We start from the raw sequence: 15,108 nt of genomic DNA, 5'->3' as shown, positions 1-15,108 counted from the left end.
GATCCCTAGGGCACTCCACTATTTATCTTTCTACACTGACAGACACGATCATTTAGTACTCTGTTTCTCTAATCTTGAGCCAGTTATCTATCCTATGACTTTTTTAAAATTTTCTGATGAATCTTTCATGAGGCATTTTGTCAAATACATTCTGAAAATCTGGATACACTATATCAAGCAACTCACACTTGTCCACATGCTTGCTAATACCTTAAAAAAAAAAAAGTAACAGATTTTCAAAACACGACATTTCTTTCCTAAATCCACGTTGGCTCTCCTCATTAGTCTGTCTTTGGAGATGGTCAGAATAGCTTCTACTATTTTGTCCAATGTGAATGTCAGGCTCATCAATATGTAGTTTCCTGGATCACTCCGAAACCCTTTTAATATGGGGATTACATTGGCTGCTCTCCAATCCTCAGGTACTGTAGCTTATTTGAATGAGACGCTAGATGACTAGTAATTAGTCTGCAATGTCATTGTTGAGTTCTTTCAGATCCCTGGGGTGTTTACCATCTGGTCCCGGTGATTTGTTATTCTTTAGGTTGTCAACCTGCTCTATTACATCTTCCTAGTTCACTGTAATATGCATTGGTTCCTCTGAATCTTCACCCTCAAAGAATGTTTCCAGCATAGGTGTCTCCCCAATACCCACCTGAGCACAGATCAAAGCAAAGAATTCATTTAGTTTTGCTGCTATGGCCTTCTCTTCCCATAACAGCCCTTTTACCCCTCGGTCATCTAATTTTTAGCTCCGATTTTTACTGTGGATCTTATTACCTTGGCTCATCAGTCTGGTATTTGATGAAAACTGCTGATATTTCATCAACTTTATTATTTTTTTCTGTGAAAGTTTGACTTTCCACCTTTCATTATCATCAAAATTGAATTGACATCAGATTGAAAGTGATGTGGATCTACATGAGAATGGAGGATCTGAATTACATTGGATCTGGACTCTTATTCTTAGCAGAGAAGTCTAGTCCAGCACAGCAGGAATTACTTCCCTTCTAACAATAGTAAAGAGGTAATCCAAACTATAGTATTCTATCCTGTGCTAAGCATTTTTATCACAAATGGAAAAAAAACCCCAAGCCCTTAGTACATCTGGCCCTTAAAAGGATGAAGTAGGTTTTCCTATGTGAAACTTTTAAACACTACCCATAAAGTTTATTTTCTACTGCCTTAAATTTCTACTTCCTGTTATTATATGTTAGTTAAGGGAAGAACTTCTGACTCAAAATGTTTGTGAACAAAATCCAGGAAATGAAAAGTGTAAGCATTACAGATAAAGATCAGGAAAGGCAGGGATATTTTGCTTATCTATGATCATTTCTATCATCAGAAAAATTGGATACAAGTTTTAATACAGTACTTTCTTGCTAGTCTATTATTTTACACTTCCAAATGGAACATAAGTTGTAATTCTTGACAATTTGGTAAGAAATATCTGTATACACTGATAGTCATTTGCATATTGTGGAAATACCTTCTTTCTACAATTATGTTATTTGCTGTCTATGTGCAGGTTACCCCCTTGCTTTCTGTAAGTGTAGTAGCTGTTGCTCTGTGCAGGTTACTCCCATACAGAAATGTTACACGATCCCTTTCTTTAGGTCTTTAGGGATTAATGAAAAATAAAAAAATAAGGTGATTCCTTTTATTGGACTAATGCACTTCTTGACTTGCTTTCAGGAACTGAGATTCCCTTCCTCTGGTTCCAAATAGACAGGTCTATCCAGTACCAAGCGGTAGGAAGAGCTGCGTTAGTGCCGGCGCACCCCCGGTTGCCGCACGCACAGTGCAGCTCACCTACCGCTCGATCCTGAACAATAATTTTATGCAAATGTAAACCGCGTCTAAGAAGGGTCCGTGAAGTGTTAGGCCCGCGCAACCCATTTTACTGGATAGAGCGCCTATACAGTATCCTGGGTGCGCGGGCCTAACGCTTCATGCCATGCTGGTATCTGTCATTTCAAATGTCATTTGAAATGACAGATACCAGGAAGTCGGGACTGCCAGTCCACCCCCCACCCCCTCCCGAAGCAGGGCGCGAAAAGCAGCCTTGCTCCGGGAGGAGGGGAGAAGAGACTGGCAGTACGAAGCGGCGAAGTGACTTACTTTTTGCACCCCCCTCCGGACATCGGCGGACCTCTCCTGCCTCCAGCTGCTCGCGAAGATGGACGCCTGCAAAAAGTAAGTCGCTTCGCCGCTTCACACTGTCAGTCTCTTCTTCCCTCCTCCCGGAGCAAGGCTGCTTTTCGCGCCCTGCTTCGGGAGGAGGGAAGAGACTGACAGTGTGAAGCGGCGAAGCCCCGATCGGACCTCTCCTGCCTCCCGCTGCACGACTTACTTTTTTTTCCAGCCGTCCGTCCCGGGGAAGATGGATGCCAGCACGGGGGAAAGCGGCCCCTGTGCATGCAATTGGCCGCTCAAGACGTGATGTCACATGCCGTGACGCCAAACGTCGTGACGTCACGTCTTGAGCAGCCAATTGCATGCACAGGGGCCGCTTTCCCCCGTGCTGGCATCCATCTTCCCCGGGACGGACGGCTGGAAAAAAAAGTAAGTCGTGCAGCGGGAAGCAGGAGAGGTCCGATCGGGGCTTCGCCGCTTCTCACTGTCAGTCTCTTCCCTCCTCCCGAAGCAGGGCGCGAAAAGCAGCCTTGCTCCGGGAGGAGGGAAGAAGAGACTGACAGTGTGAAGCGGCGAAGCGACTTACTTTTTGCTTTTACGTTTTTTTCGCTTTTTTTTTTTTTGCTTCGGGAGGAGGGGAGAGGACTGGGGCTGCCCCGGAGATCGGCACCCGTGATCGCGGCCGGGGCAGGTGAGCGGGGGCTGGGGGAAAGCTTGCCTCCTACCCTTACCCCTGCCTCTACCGCAGGGGTAAGGGTAGGCGGTAAGTTAGCAGGTTAAACGCGCGACAAAACGGCAGGGAAAGATAGCGATAGTCGGGGCGCGGGTTACGGGATGCTAGGGAATAGCTAATTCGCTCGTTTGCATGCAATATACATGCCGCGTGCGGAAGGGGTTGGCCGGGGATTTTAGGACGCCGTAGGAGTAGGTTAAAGGGGATTCGGGATCGCAGGAAGGGATAACGCGGCCGGAAAGTGAGTAGAACGCGGCTTAGGAGCAGGGTAAACGCGGCCGCACTTTACAGGATAGGCCTGTCTATGAGTAAAAGATTAAACAAAAAAAAAATCATATATAGAAACATAGAAATGATGGCAGAAAAGGACCAAGTAGTCCATCCAGTCTGCCCAGCAAGCTTATAGTAGCACCAGCTGTGCGATACAGGTCTTCCCCATAAAGGTATCATCATGGGTGGCAACTACTGTGCCGAACAAGTTACCCCCATACTTAGTTTCCCAAACCATTAAAAGTCAGGGCCCTTTTTGGTTGCTGTCTGAGTCCAACTCCCTGTTATCTCTTGCCGTTGAAGCAGAGAGCAATAATGAGTTTTATCAACAGTATGAAGGCTTGTTGGTTAAGGGTAGTACAGCCACACCAGCAAGTTATCCCCATGTGCTCTTTTCCTCATTTCCATCCCCTAGCCTTTAGGGATCCACAGTGTTTATCCCATGCTCCTTTGAAATCTTTCACCATTTTTTTCTTCACCACCTCCTCCGGAAGGGCACTCCAGGCAACCACCACCCTCTCCGTGAAGAAATATTTCCTGACTTTGGTTCTGAGTCGTCCTCCCAGGAAATATAAATGACTCATAGAAATGTGCTTTCATTTGAAAATAAATAGTGTCTATATCATTTCTTTTTTTTTTTTTTTTAATAAAAGACAAATACAACAATTTTTTTTTAGTTTTTAGTGCATGCTGACTCAAAACAGCATGCACTTTCAATTTAATGCACAACCTAGTATGTGCACTAAAACGATACAAATTTAAAAATGAAAAATTTATAAAACAAAAATAAGCTAAAAACCAAACAAGAAAGAAAAATTGTTTGCCATCCACACTCCTAATAAGCCCATCCCATTATCATTCAAAGCATTTTATGATTCACTTGCATTTTCTAGCAAAATATCATATTTTCTGTTTGGGATCTTAGGAAAGGAGTGTCAGAAAGCTAGTGAAGAAATAGTTTCAGTTAGTGAAATAAAAAAAGATATTATCTTACATTATTTTTTTTGTTAATCTTTATTTCTGTGCATCAACATAATAAAACTAAGAAATTAAAATCTGATGTTGTTGTTTTCCAGAAACAAATTTTATTCATAGTTGCATCTGCCTTTCTATACAGTGCTTCAGCAAGTAATTCCAATACCATTATCTCTTGCACATCCGTTCGCGCTTATTTCACTCGGTCTAAGCCAAATTAGACACAAAATTGACAATGAAGAAACCCATCCATAAATGCATCCAGCCAGACTGACACCCTCCCCCCCCCGCGCACAAATCCTTGTTTAGTTATCTGTAAGTCCTGACTCGTGCTGTGCAGTTCCACTTTCTTCACCCTCGACTGGATTTTCTTTAACAGATGCAGCCTCTGCTTTTGTCTCGCTCTCTTCCTTAGCGCAAATAAATCTTGCTGAGCATTACAAGCAGGGAGTTCTAGCACCAACCTTTCATGCGTGAGAAGAAGGCTGAGATTGACACCGCCGCCGGACCCAGAGCAAGCAAGGGAGCACCGTGACACGTCACGTGATCGGGCGGGCGCTGGGGGGGGGGGCGAGGGAAGTAGCAATTGGTAGAGAGCCCTGCCTGAACTCATCAATATTTAAATTAGCAGGCGGAGGAGCAGGAGAGAGGATTTCAAGTACGTTCGTAGACAAATCATAAAACCAAACGTGCTTCCTTTAGAAGATTGCTCTTTCATGTAACCTGGATGCCTTTTTCGTTTCTTTTTTTTTTCCCCGGCAGCAGTTTGGAGGGTGGAGGAGTTTCTGCCCTTGCTCTTTAATGGCTGAGCTGTAAACTGATCCTCTCGCCAGCAGCTAGCAAGGGGAGGACTTTTTTTTTTCTTCCCTCTCTCCCTCCTGTATTTGCATTTTTTTTTTTCGCTGCTTCCTGTCTCTGTGCTCTGGCCAGGGTGCGTGCATCGCCCACAGGTGTGCCTGATTCGCCAAAGCTTTCTCTCCCTCACTGGAGGAAGCAGTGGGGGGTGGTGATTTCGTCCCCTTTCTCCCGAGACACCCGGAGCAGGCGACTCCCCGGAAAATGGGAAGAAGCTGGGTGGATTTTACTCTTCGCCAGCTCTGAAGCGGAGGGGGGGTCCAGCAAAGCCCTGCCCTACAGCCGGGAGAGCTTGGGGCAAGGGAGAGGAGCCCGCGGATCGCAGCCAAGCCCAGCCCGGGCAGGGAACTTTGGTAAGTTCTCTCCGCATTCGTGTTGCTTTCCCTCCCCGGTGCACCTGTTGAAAGTAGAGCGGAGGGGAGGCTCCCTTTCCTTTCATTAAAAACTGTAGGCGAAGAGCTTGGGGAAGAGATCTTCCTTGTGGGCAGGTTTCGCTGCCGGTCGCTACCCCAGCGTGCAAATGACTTTCACTGACAACACCAAAGCGAGTCGGCGCTTTAGGAAGAAAAGGACAGTGAAGCGCGAGGGATCGGAGGATAGGGGGCAGGAATTTCTCTCTCTCTCTCTCTCTCTCTCTTTCTGTTACTGTGTGTGAGAGCTTTCGCGTTTTGTTCTCTTAATCCAAACATCTGGTTTTCATCAAGTGTGAATCCTGCTCTACACACTAGGGCTGCTTGGACTTTGGCTTTAACGCACTTCCAGTGTACAAAACCCTAACCTTGACTGAGTCGACCTGAAGCCTTTTTTTTATTTTTTGTATATATAATGTTCAGAGCCGCCCTTTATAAACACATTTTTAAATTAGGAACAAACTGTAAGATTTAGTTGATCCAGAGGGACTTGAAAATGCTTTGAGTCTTTTATAGGCAGACGAGTACAGCCTCTGATTGTCATTAGGGGGTTTATTGATCATTAGAAAATGGAACATTAGTGCCTGCCAGTGTTCAGATTCAGTGGACATGAATTGACATTAAAAGGCCACTAACCTGGTGGTTTACAAGGATACAAATAAAAGCTAATGATTTTTAAATGCTAATTTCACTTCTTAATAGTGACTGTGCCCCTTGCCTTGGGGATAAATGCGCTCACCTTTTGGCTTCGGACATCTGTTGGGGTGGACAGTTGTGACACCGCGCCCTTCCCATCAGTGTTATGGCGTAATTGGTTTCTGAATCGAATCATAACGAAAACGTACAGTATTAACTGATCTGTTAACTTCTCAGCAGATAGCTGAGGACTAACTTACTTATCCTGTCAACACCTGATTCAAAAGATGTTGGGTTTTTGAAACAAAAACTCTTAAGTTGAAGGCTGGGTGATGTGTTTTGGCATCTGCATGTCTGGCTATGCAGGGTGTCTAGCAGGAAGGTGGGTTACATGCTGCTCTTTAGAATACTTGTGGGGGTGGAGAATTCAAGTTTATACAGAAAAGTACATGCTTTATATCCTGAATATATATATAGATATATAAAGATGTAAAGAAAACTTACTGAACTAGCACATTTTTGAACTTATGCTAAAGCAACCATTTTTTTTTTAATCCTACATCATGAAGGACAAAGGCTTCTGAGATGGTTGTGTGTGAAAGTCCCCTAATAACCCAGGGTTTTACATTTCCTGCTGGTCTGAATGACTCTGGATTAGCCAGATAAAATTTATCCAGATAAGTTAGGGGTGATAGTGGGCCAGACTTACCTGCATGAGTTAGCCTGATAATGGAGAATCAACATTATCCAACTAAATTATCCTGGTTACCTTAGCATTGCCCTGATACAGTCCTGAATTTATCTGGGTAGGTTTACCTGAAAACTACATTCAGCATATAGTCAGTTAAGTAAAAATGGGAGAGGGAGATAAGCAGAATGACTTTGATTTATTCTTTTAGGCAAGGAAAAAAAAATGTTGGGATTAGAGCCTGATCTCCCCAATCCCAGATTGATTAAAAAAAAAAAAAAAAAAAAAGTAGAGGCCTAGGGTTGCCATGCCTCTCCCCCAGATTTATTCAAATCAAAGCAGGTTCCAGGCCTCCTTTTTCCCTCAACTTCCCACTGACATCCTCCAGTCGCCCCCTCCCAGACTGGCTGGAGTGATAGTCATACTACTACGGCAGCACAGGTAGCTACACTCTTACCTGACCACTGTGGCCTGCTTCTACTGTTTTTTAATTATTTTGGGGGATGGGAAGGATTGCCCTGCTTTTGCTTTTTTTTTTTTTGTTTGTTTACTTAACTTTATGCTGGTTAGGCTTAAATTTTATCTGGAGTAAATGTCCCCAAATAAATTTAGCCGAGTTTAGTCAGCAGGAGATGTGTCCTGCTGAAATTCCACAGTCAACTTTAACTGGCTAACTTGCTGGCTTAACTAAATATGGACCTCTTTGTCAGCACTAGATCTTCAGGACATGTCCGGGCGGACATCAGGATTCTGATAAGGGTGGTGGGGAGGGCTTTGGATCCAGGTGTATGCAAGCATGTGTGCAACTGGGAGAATAGACTCCATTGAGTTCTGGATGGAAATTTTTGTTCTCTTAAAGTAATGGTTTTTGTTATGATTCTTTTATATTTTATTTTTTGTGGAGTCATTGCTGTCATTTTTCTCATAGAAAATATTGGTATTTGTATACATTGCTTCAGAGAAGTTTTTGTAAAGCTTTAATTTCACATGTCCCGTCCCCCCCACCCCCCAAAATATACCCTTAATTGTATTATGTATAGAGATGCCACAGCATTAGGTCTGCCACAGAATAAAATGTATTTTGTTCTTAAAATGTTTCAGCTGCAAAAGTGCTCTTGACCATTACTCGCTCTAGGTTGCACTTCATTTCCTCCATACCTGTAACTTATTAACTTTCCTCATGACTAATGCAAGAATTATTTACTTTTATTTGCTAAAGCCAAAACTGATGATGATGTCATAGGTGGCAATGCTGGTGCCTACTGCCTTGGATTGTTAGTGCTCTGTTTCATAATTTTGGTTCACCTTTTACAAGTTTGGCTATAAAGTGAAACTCACTAACATTTATTGTGTAATCTTTACTAGCCTTGTCATCTTTGTAACTGCTGTTCTAGTACTAGTATTTTTGGTGATTAAAGTAACGGAGACACTTCTGAGGACTAGAAAAGTGCAATATCTTAAAGCCACTACATTTCAGGATCATAGGCAATGTGATTTCACAATGGAATGATCTTGAGACAAACATGATTTTTCTTTGAGGTCACCAGATTGGTAGATGCATCTTATCTGGATTTCAGTAAGGCCTTTGATGTTCTATACAGAAGACTGATGAGCAAGTTAGTCTGAGAGTTGGAAGCTAAAATTTATGAACTAGGTGTACAGTTGGTTGAGCAGCAGAACTCAAGAGATGGTTAAATGAAATCCACTCTGGTGCTGGGAAGTGATCAGCGAGGTGACACAGGGATTGTTCTATGCCCAGTCCTCTCCGTAACATTGCGGAAGGGCTAGAAAGGGATAGTGTGCCTATATGCAAATGACATGAAAAGCTGAAATACAATAGGTATGCCAGGGAAGAAAACATAAGTTGAAAGACAACTTAAAAAAACAAAACAAAATAAAACTGGATGAGTGGTCATGAGTTTGGTAAGTCTATTTTAATTCAAGAAACTGGAAAATTAGGCGTTTGGATGGCCTATTTAGTTAGGGAAGACAATGCTTTTCACTTTATTTTATTTAAATGCCAAATCATTCTAGAAAGGAAGAAATAGCAGTCATCACTTAGGAACGAAACCGCAGGGTCCTCATCTGTAACGTCAAGGTAACCAGTCAGTGTGACAAAGCTAGTAGTATACTTGGGTACCTAAAGACAGCTATCAATAGAGGGCAGTAATACTATCTTTGCACAGGTATCACTGACTGCATGGATCATCTGGGTCTTTATCTGCCCTCATGTACTATGTTACTATGAGATACCACCTTCAGGATGGTGGTCTTCAGAATGTAACACACCTACAAAAGGACATCATTAATACAGTAGAGGCAATTTGAAGAAGCCTTTTAAATTGTGCATGGCTGGCACTAGAGAGGCTGAAGGAGATACTGTATAGAAGAAAAAAAGGGAAAGTGAGAGAGAATACAAATACTGAAATATCTGGCAAGCATCAATAAGATGCCAGAAAGTGACATGTTCCATAGAATACAAAGCTCTGTGACAAGGAGAGTAGGGAAGCTCAAAAGGAATGTGAGAGAGACTCTCTCTGGGAGGGTGGTTAACAGCTGCAACAGGCACACAGTGGTTGTTATACGAGCCAAAATAGTGGCAGAATTCAAGCAGGCATGGGCTAGACAGAGGGACCTTAATGGTGGAGGGCAGGAGAGGACCACAGTAGAATAAGATCTGTGGGTACAGTAGGCAGTCAGAATTCGGCAGACTGGATAGAGAAAGTGGTTGCTGACATCTTATGAATGTGGATCTCACTTTTGCTTAACTGCCGTGCCACACCAAAACTCAAGACACATTATATTCAGGGCAAAAACAACAAAGGGACACCCTTATGCCGTGGAAAGAATTTTTATTAATATATACGCGAGCGCGTACTTTTGTTCGCACCAGGCGCGAACAAAAGTACGCTGGATTTTATAAGATACGCACGTATCTTATAAAATCCGGGTTCGGCGTGCGCAAGGGGGTGCACATTTGTGCAACCTGCGCACGCCGAGCCCGACGCGCGCTGCCTGTTCCCTCCGAGGCCGCTCCAAAATCGGAGCGGCCTCTGAGGGAACTTTCTTTCCACCCCCCCTACCTTTTGTTGGCAGATTTACGCCTGTTGAAAGTGGACGTAAATCTGCGCGCGCCAGCGGGCTGCTGGCGCACCATCACCCGACCCAGGGGCTGGTCCGGAGGCCTCAACCACGCCCCCGGGCCGGTGCCACGCCCCCTCCCCGTCCCTTTTACGAATCCCCGGGACTTACGCGCGTCCCGGGGCTGTGCGCGCGCCGGCGGCCTATGCAAAATAGGTGCGCCGGCGCGCATAAATCCAGCCGGATTTACGCGCGCAGGGCATTTAAAATCTGGCCCTAAATCTGTTACAGAGCCCTTCAAAGATCACAAGGATTACCCATGGGAGAAGTGGGATTTGAACCCTAGCTTCCCTGCATGAGAATTACAATGCACTCTTAGTTTGCCAGTGGACAATCTTGCCATGGTGTGAGCCACCTGAGGTGTACCAAGCCAGAATTGGAAAAAGTGGTCCAGAATACTGTTATTTCTTCAGGCTCAGCAGTTCTATTGTATTCTTTGGTGCTTAGTTTTATTGGAAGCTGCCCTAATTGGGACTACAGTGGCAGAGCCTGCATTCAAAACATCTGTGTGGAAATATTCTTCTAGACCAGAGGTTATAAATGATGGTCGTTGGGTGGAGGGAGTGATGGTTGGACATCCACAAATGCCCTAGCCTTGGATGGTCCAAGAAGTAGAAACCAAGACCAGAAACTGATCCGGGCCTTCGGAGTCATCCAACTTCACCTACTGAATATTGTGTGGCGTGGCTACTCTGTTTCTAAGCCCATTCTCCTATACCATTTGTTTTTAGATCTTTCCTTGCCTAAATGTAGTGTGTGTTTTTTGTTTTTTTTAACTTTAATAAAAATGAGTACATTTTACGCTATGGCCGCACAACCAAAATCAACCCTTCAGTTACTCGTTACCTGTATCTACAAGTCCAGTATATCCAGGTGCTGCTAGCATAGATTCCTCCTTGTGCTGGTCAGCTGTTTGATGTAGCAGTGGAAGTCAATAATTAACTGGAAGCATTCGAAGACTTAATGTGTATTTTGCCACAGGAATACAATAAAAGTCAGGCAAGAAGATGTTAATGATTTATTTTGTTGTGCCAGCTGAAATTATGAGAATTTGGTAGCATTGCAGATAAGGATACAATCTGACTTTTTTTTATAGTGAGATATGCATACAAATACTACACTATGTAGTAAAAGTTTGATTTTTTTTCTTTCTTTCTTTCTTTTTTTTTTTATTTAATAGTTTTACAAGAGTTCCGAGTACACCCACATGGGGAAGGAGTGTTTGTACAGTTGTCGGATAACCCTGGGTGGTTAGGGCACAACATGACTCTCCCTCACTTTATCAAAATGAGACAATATTTTGTCACCTGCAAAGTTAACAGTGCATTCATCAGTGAACCCCCCTCCCCCCCTGGCTGAAAGTCCCAGATAAAGGCCCGAGGAACCTCACCTCAAATGCATCTCTTTTAAATCTTCCCAAGCTGTTTAGTATTATCTGAGTGTCCATTTCCTTGAGCAGGAGGAAGAATATTCTAGGCCCCAAGCATAAACCAAGCATTGGTTTATAGTCAGTTCAGTATTAAAATCCATTGGTAAACAGCAGATACTGTATAATATCGTAGGAAGCAAGCTGTGGTTTCCAAATTTAACTCTTACGAAATGAAGATAGAAAGCTGATGAAAATGTTGCCTTATTGTCTTCAGTCCATATACAGCTTTAGTTTTCTTAATAAATGTGATGTTAAGCCTCCGCTTGATTTACTCTTCTACTGATTTCCATTTCTTTTCTGAATCCTAACCCTTTCCAATTAATGGATGAATTTGGAGCATCCAAAATTTGGTGGTTAGGATGTTACTTCCCAATTTTAGATTTAATTAAAGTCCCATTTTTCCTACCTTTTTAGTCCAGTTCAGTCACTCTGCTTACTCCCTGGCTTGTACCTAGATGGTACCTCTGTGCTCCTCTCTGCCCTGGTCATCTCAATGAGATGGTTGTAGATATACCACATGGGTGCCACAGATCTTCACATTCTCCTTCTTGGGAATGAACCCAGCTCCATTCCTCCTCAGGAACACCCATGCTCTCTGGTTGAGAGACACCGCTCCTCTGCTACTTCCCTGAGTCCATGGATCCTAGGGAACGCTGGTTACAAAAATAAAGAAAAGAGAAACCAAAAAGAGAGAGAGGATGGGTGGACGAGCGTCCTTTTCCTAAAAATGCAAGGGCACCATTTCCACTTTACTGAACCCGGGTCTCATCTTTAGAGACCCAAGGGTCCTTCCTTTTAAGAAAAATCAATAAAACAAGTGAACAGCATAGTGGCATGCTGCGCCTACAAGAGAGAACTGAAAAGTCCACACCCTAAGCTGGTGGCAGGGCTTTATATACTCTGAGAGCTCACCATCTCAGGCTCGGGGGGAGATATACACCCACTCTAACTATTCTGTTTCCTCCCATCCAGTACATAGATCATTCTTTCTAGTAGAAATCTAGTTCTGGGAGGATTTCTACATAAGTAACAGAGACGAACCACCAACATCCATGCTTTATTACTTTTTTCTTTTTTTTTTTTAAGGTGAGATATGTAAACAAACAATACCTAATGTCAGTGTTAAACCTTCATTAGAATGCTGTTTGAATGAAAGTGTGCTATTCTTAGCATGTTTTACATCACTTTAGTGCACCTGTCTGCTAGATCTTTTTATGAAATTGCTAGCAATCTAGTTTACTTTTTAGATAATTTTACACCTATGAAGAAACAGCCCTAGAAAAATTCCTAAGAAGGTTACAAGATGGAGGACCAGCCGCAGATTCCTGATAAGGTTCCTGTGAATGAGCGACCAGACAATGCCCCCTACCACACGTGCAAACCATGGATGATATCACACTATACCCACAACATGAGTTGAAGAGCTTAGAATTCCTAGATTCTGCATGGGCCGCAAAATAGTAACGGTGACAAAACATTCTGGTGCCTTCGAGTGGTAAAAGAACGACACCCTTTGTATAATGGGGCAGCTACAAAATGGTCATGTACTCTGTAATACTCGCACACACCTAGACAATTGCAATGCCATCTACATAGGCCTACTTAAAAAGACGGTGAACAAGAAGCAGTTGCCAGAACTATCGCAGGTAGCAGAAAATGTGAACATGGTTTCCCCCGCTTAATCATTCTGCATTGACTAGCAATATATTTACGCATTCAGTTTTAAGATCCTAACCCTTGCATTCAGAAATCACTGAAGAACATTGGCCCTACAATCCTAAGCAAAATGATGAATATTAACCAGAAAATAAATTGCCACTCAAGCCAAAAACAGCTAGAAGCTCCACCCCTTAACTGATCTTGGAAAAAAAAAAATCAAGAACCTTTATAGAGAAGCAGCATAACTGGAATGCACTCATGCCTCCCCCCCCCCCCCCCCCCACCACCATATACAAGGAATCAATTGCTACATGAACTTTCAACACCAACGCAAAACATGGTTCTTCATTATAAGTTGCAGCTGCTCAAATGCAACCCGTCGTATTGACACACTACAAGGTTTGCAGACTTGTCTGGAATGCAATGGTCTAAATGTTGACCGTGGCAAATCTGCCTTGGTGGCTGTCCAGTCATGAAAGGTAAAATAAAAATGCCAAATATTACATTCAATCAGCATCTTTTCTCCTGGTTTACCTTTCTCATGGCTGTTTAACAGGTCTGAAGTGGGTAATGGAATTGGTGGAAATAGGGCTGGGGAGGCACTCGTTCTCTGGTAAAGCTCCCTGCCTCTAGACCAGGTTCACGTGACTATCCCAGTTAGGCTCTTCATTTAAAAGATGACTGACTTTCTATCAGTTCTATATACAGGTACCTGTTACTTTCTTACTAGAGTTTGTACTTGCTTTTCATGTTTTTATGAATGTGATCCACTTTTTCGTCTAGAAAAAAATGAATTCATGAATTTATGGGAGCAACATTCTTAATTTTTAATTAACAGTTTACAAATGGGTTGAATGTGGTGGAGTTGGCCTTTTTGCAGAAGCTCCCAGCACTGGGAGGAAGAGGACACAGCATGGGAGACGAGTCATGAATTATTAAATTAGCTGCAGACTGAGGCCCAATTTAATTAGGCTGCTGACTTCATACTGGTGTTTGTATTTTGTGGCACAAATGTTTTATTTTGAGTGTTAAAAGATGTCACTGGAATCCTTTAATGAAGTTGACCTTATTCTAAGCACCCTTTTTGTAGGGGTTGTTATCCATGATTGTCTCTGCTCAGTAAGACTTCAGCCTTTTGACTAGACAGGATTTATTGGCTTAATTCACTTTTAAGCAGCAGGTGTACCTCCAGTATGACGGTACCAAACACAAGGTATGCATTCATTTGGTCTGACTGTATTCTGCTTGAAGAAAACTATACAGAATGTCATGGGTAGTATTAAATGTGGACCTAGCAGTAAGGAAATCAAGACATTTTGGTTCTCTAATCTTAAACATATGGCAGATGTTGATATCAAACTGTGTTCTGATTTTTTTTTTCTCCAGTAGTATTTCAAGAGTATCAGTAGCAAATATTTTAACTCTGCTCTGTGTATAGATCCAGGAACTTAAAATAACTCCGTTTTTGTGGTTAGTGAGTTGGATCTTACTTTGCATTCCTGTCTGATGGGTTTGTGGGAGAGCAGAGACTTTGCAGTTGATAATTGGTTTTTGTAAGAAGATAGCTCAGAATAGCTGACCTTTTACCTATTGCTAACTAATTCAGCTGTTTTATAATATCTGTTTACTGGAATAAAAAAAAAAAAACATTCTGGAGACATTTAATTCAAAACAAACAGTACCATAATAGAATAATAATCATGTGCTGCGTTTAGACCAAAATGCTTAACAGAAAAAAAAGTGTGCATAGCATGTTTTTAAAGATTTGACCCTTGAAACAATCTCCATCACATGCTTTGACAGCCATAAGGCTGTTTGCTGTGGTTTTTAATGCTGCTGATGTGTTTGGTTTTTTTTTTTTTCCTTTGCAATTACTATACCAGACAAGGAATCAGTTGCATCCATTTGTTATATTTACTTTACATTCTGGTTTGTCTTTCCTTATCTAAAAAAGAGATTTATTTCAAATGTTAATGGGGATGTTCACATAATAAGAGCATTCCATGTCCTTAACATAGCTCCATAAACTGAGTTGGAATTGTAGAACTTGTGCAAAGGGTGCATCTGCACAGAGGGGCAGCTTCTGAGAGGTGGCAAACAGCAGCAGCAGTCACAAAAACCAATCTGGGCTTTTATTCACCTTTTTCGTCACATCCTTTATTTGCACAAATAAACA

General features: G+C 42.6%; 1 protein-coding gene across 3 annotated transcripts in view; it reads left to right on the top strand.

The window, feature by feature from the left end:
* The first annotated feature begins 4,809 nt into the window (after positions 1 to 4,809).
* The window catches only part of PLXNB2 (plexin B2), a 503,243-nt gene continuing 492,944 nt past the window's right edge, over positions 4,810 to 15,108 (top strand). For all 3 annotated transcript variants that reach the window (XM_029617385.1, XM_029617386.1, XM_029617388.1), the window contains exon 1: positions 4,810 to 5,322. The gene's annotated coding sequence lies outside the window, so the exon portion shown is untranslated. The remainder of the gene's footprint in view (positions 5,323 to 15,108) is intronic.

This window comes from Rhinatrema bivittatum, chromosome 9, assembly GCF_901001135.1.
Source record: "Rhinatrema bivittatum chromosome 9, aRhiBiv1.1, whole genome shotgun sequence".
NCBI lineage: Eukaryota > Metazoa > Chordata > Amphibia > Gymnophiona > Rhinatrematidae > Rhinatrema > Rhinatrema bivittatum.
Note: the sequence above shows the minus strand (reverse complement) of the source record. Positions and strands in the feature narration are given on the sequence as shown.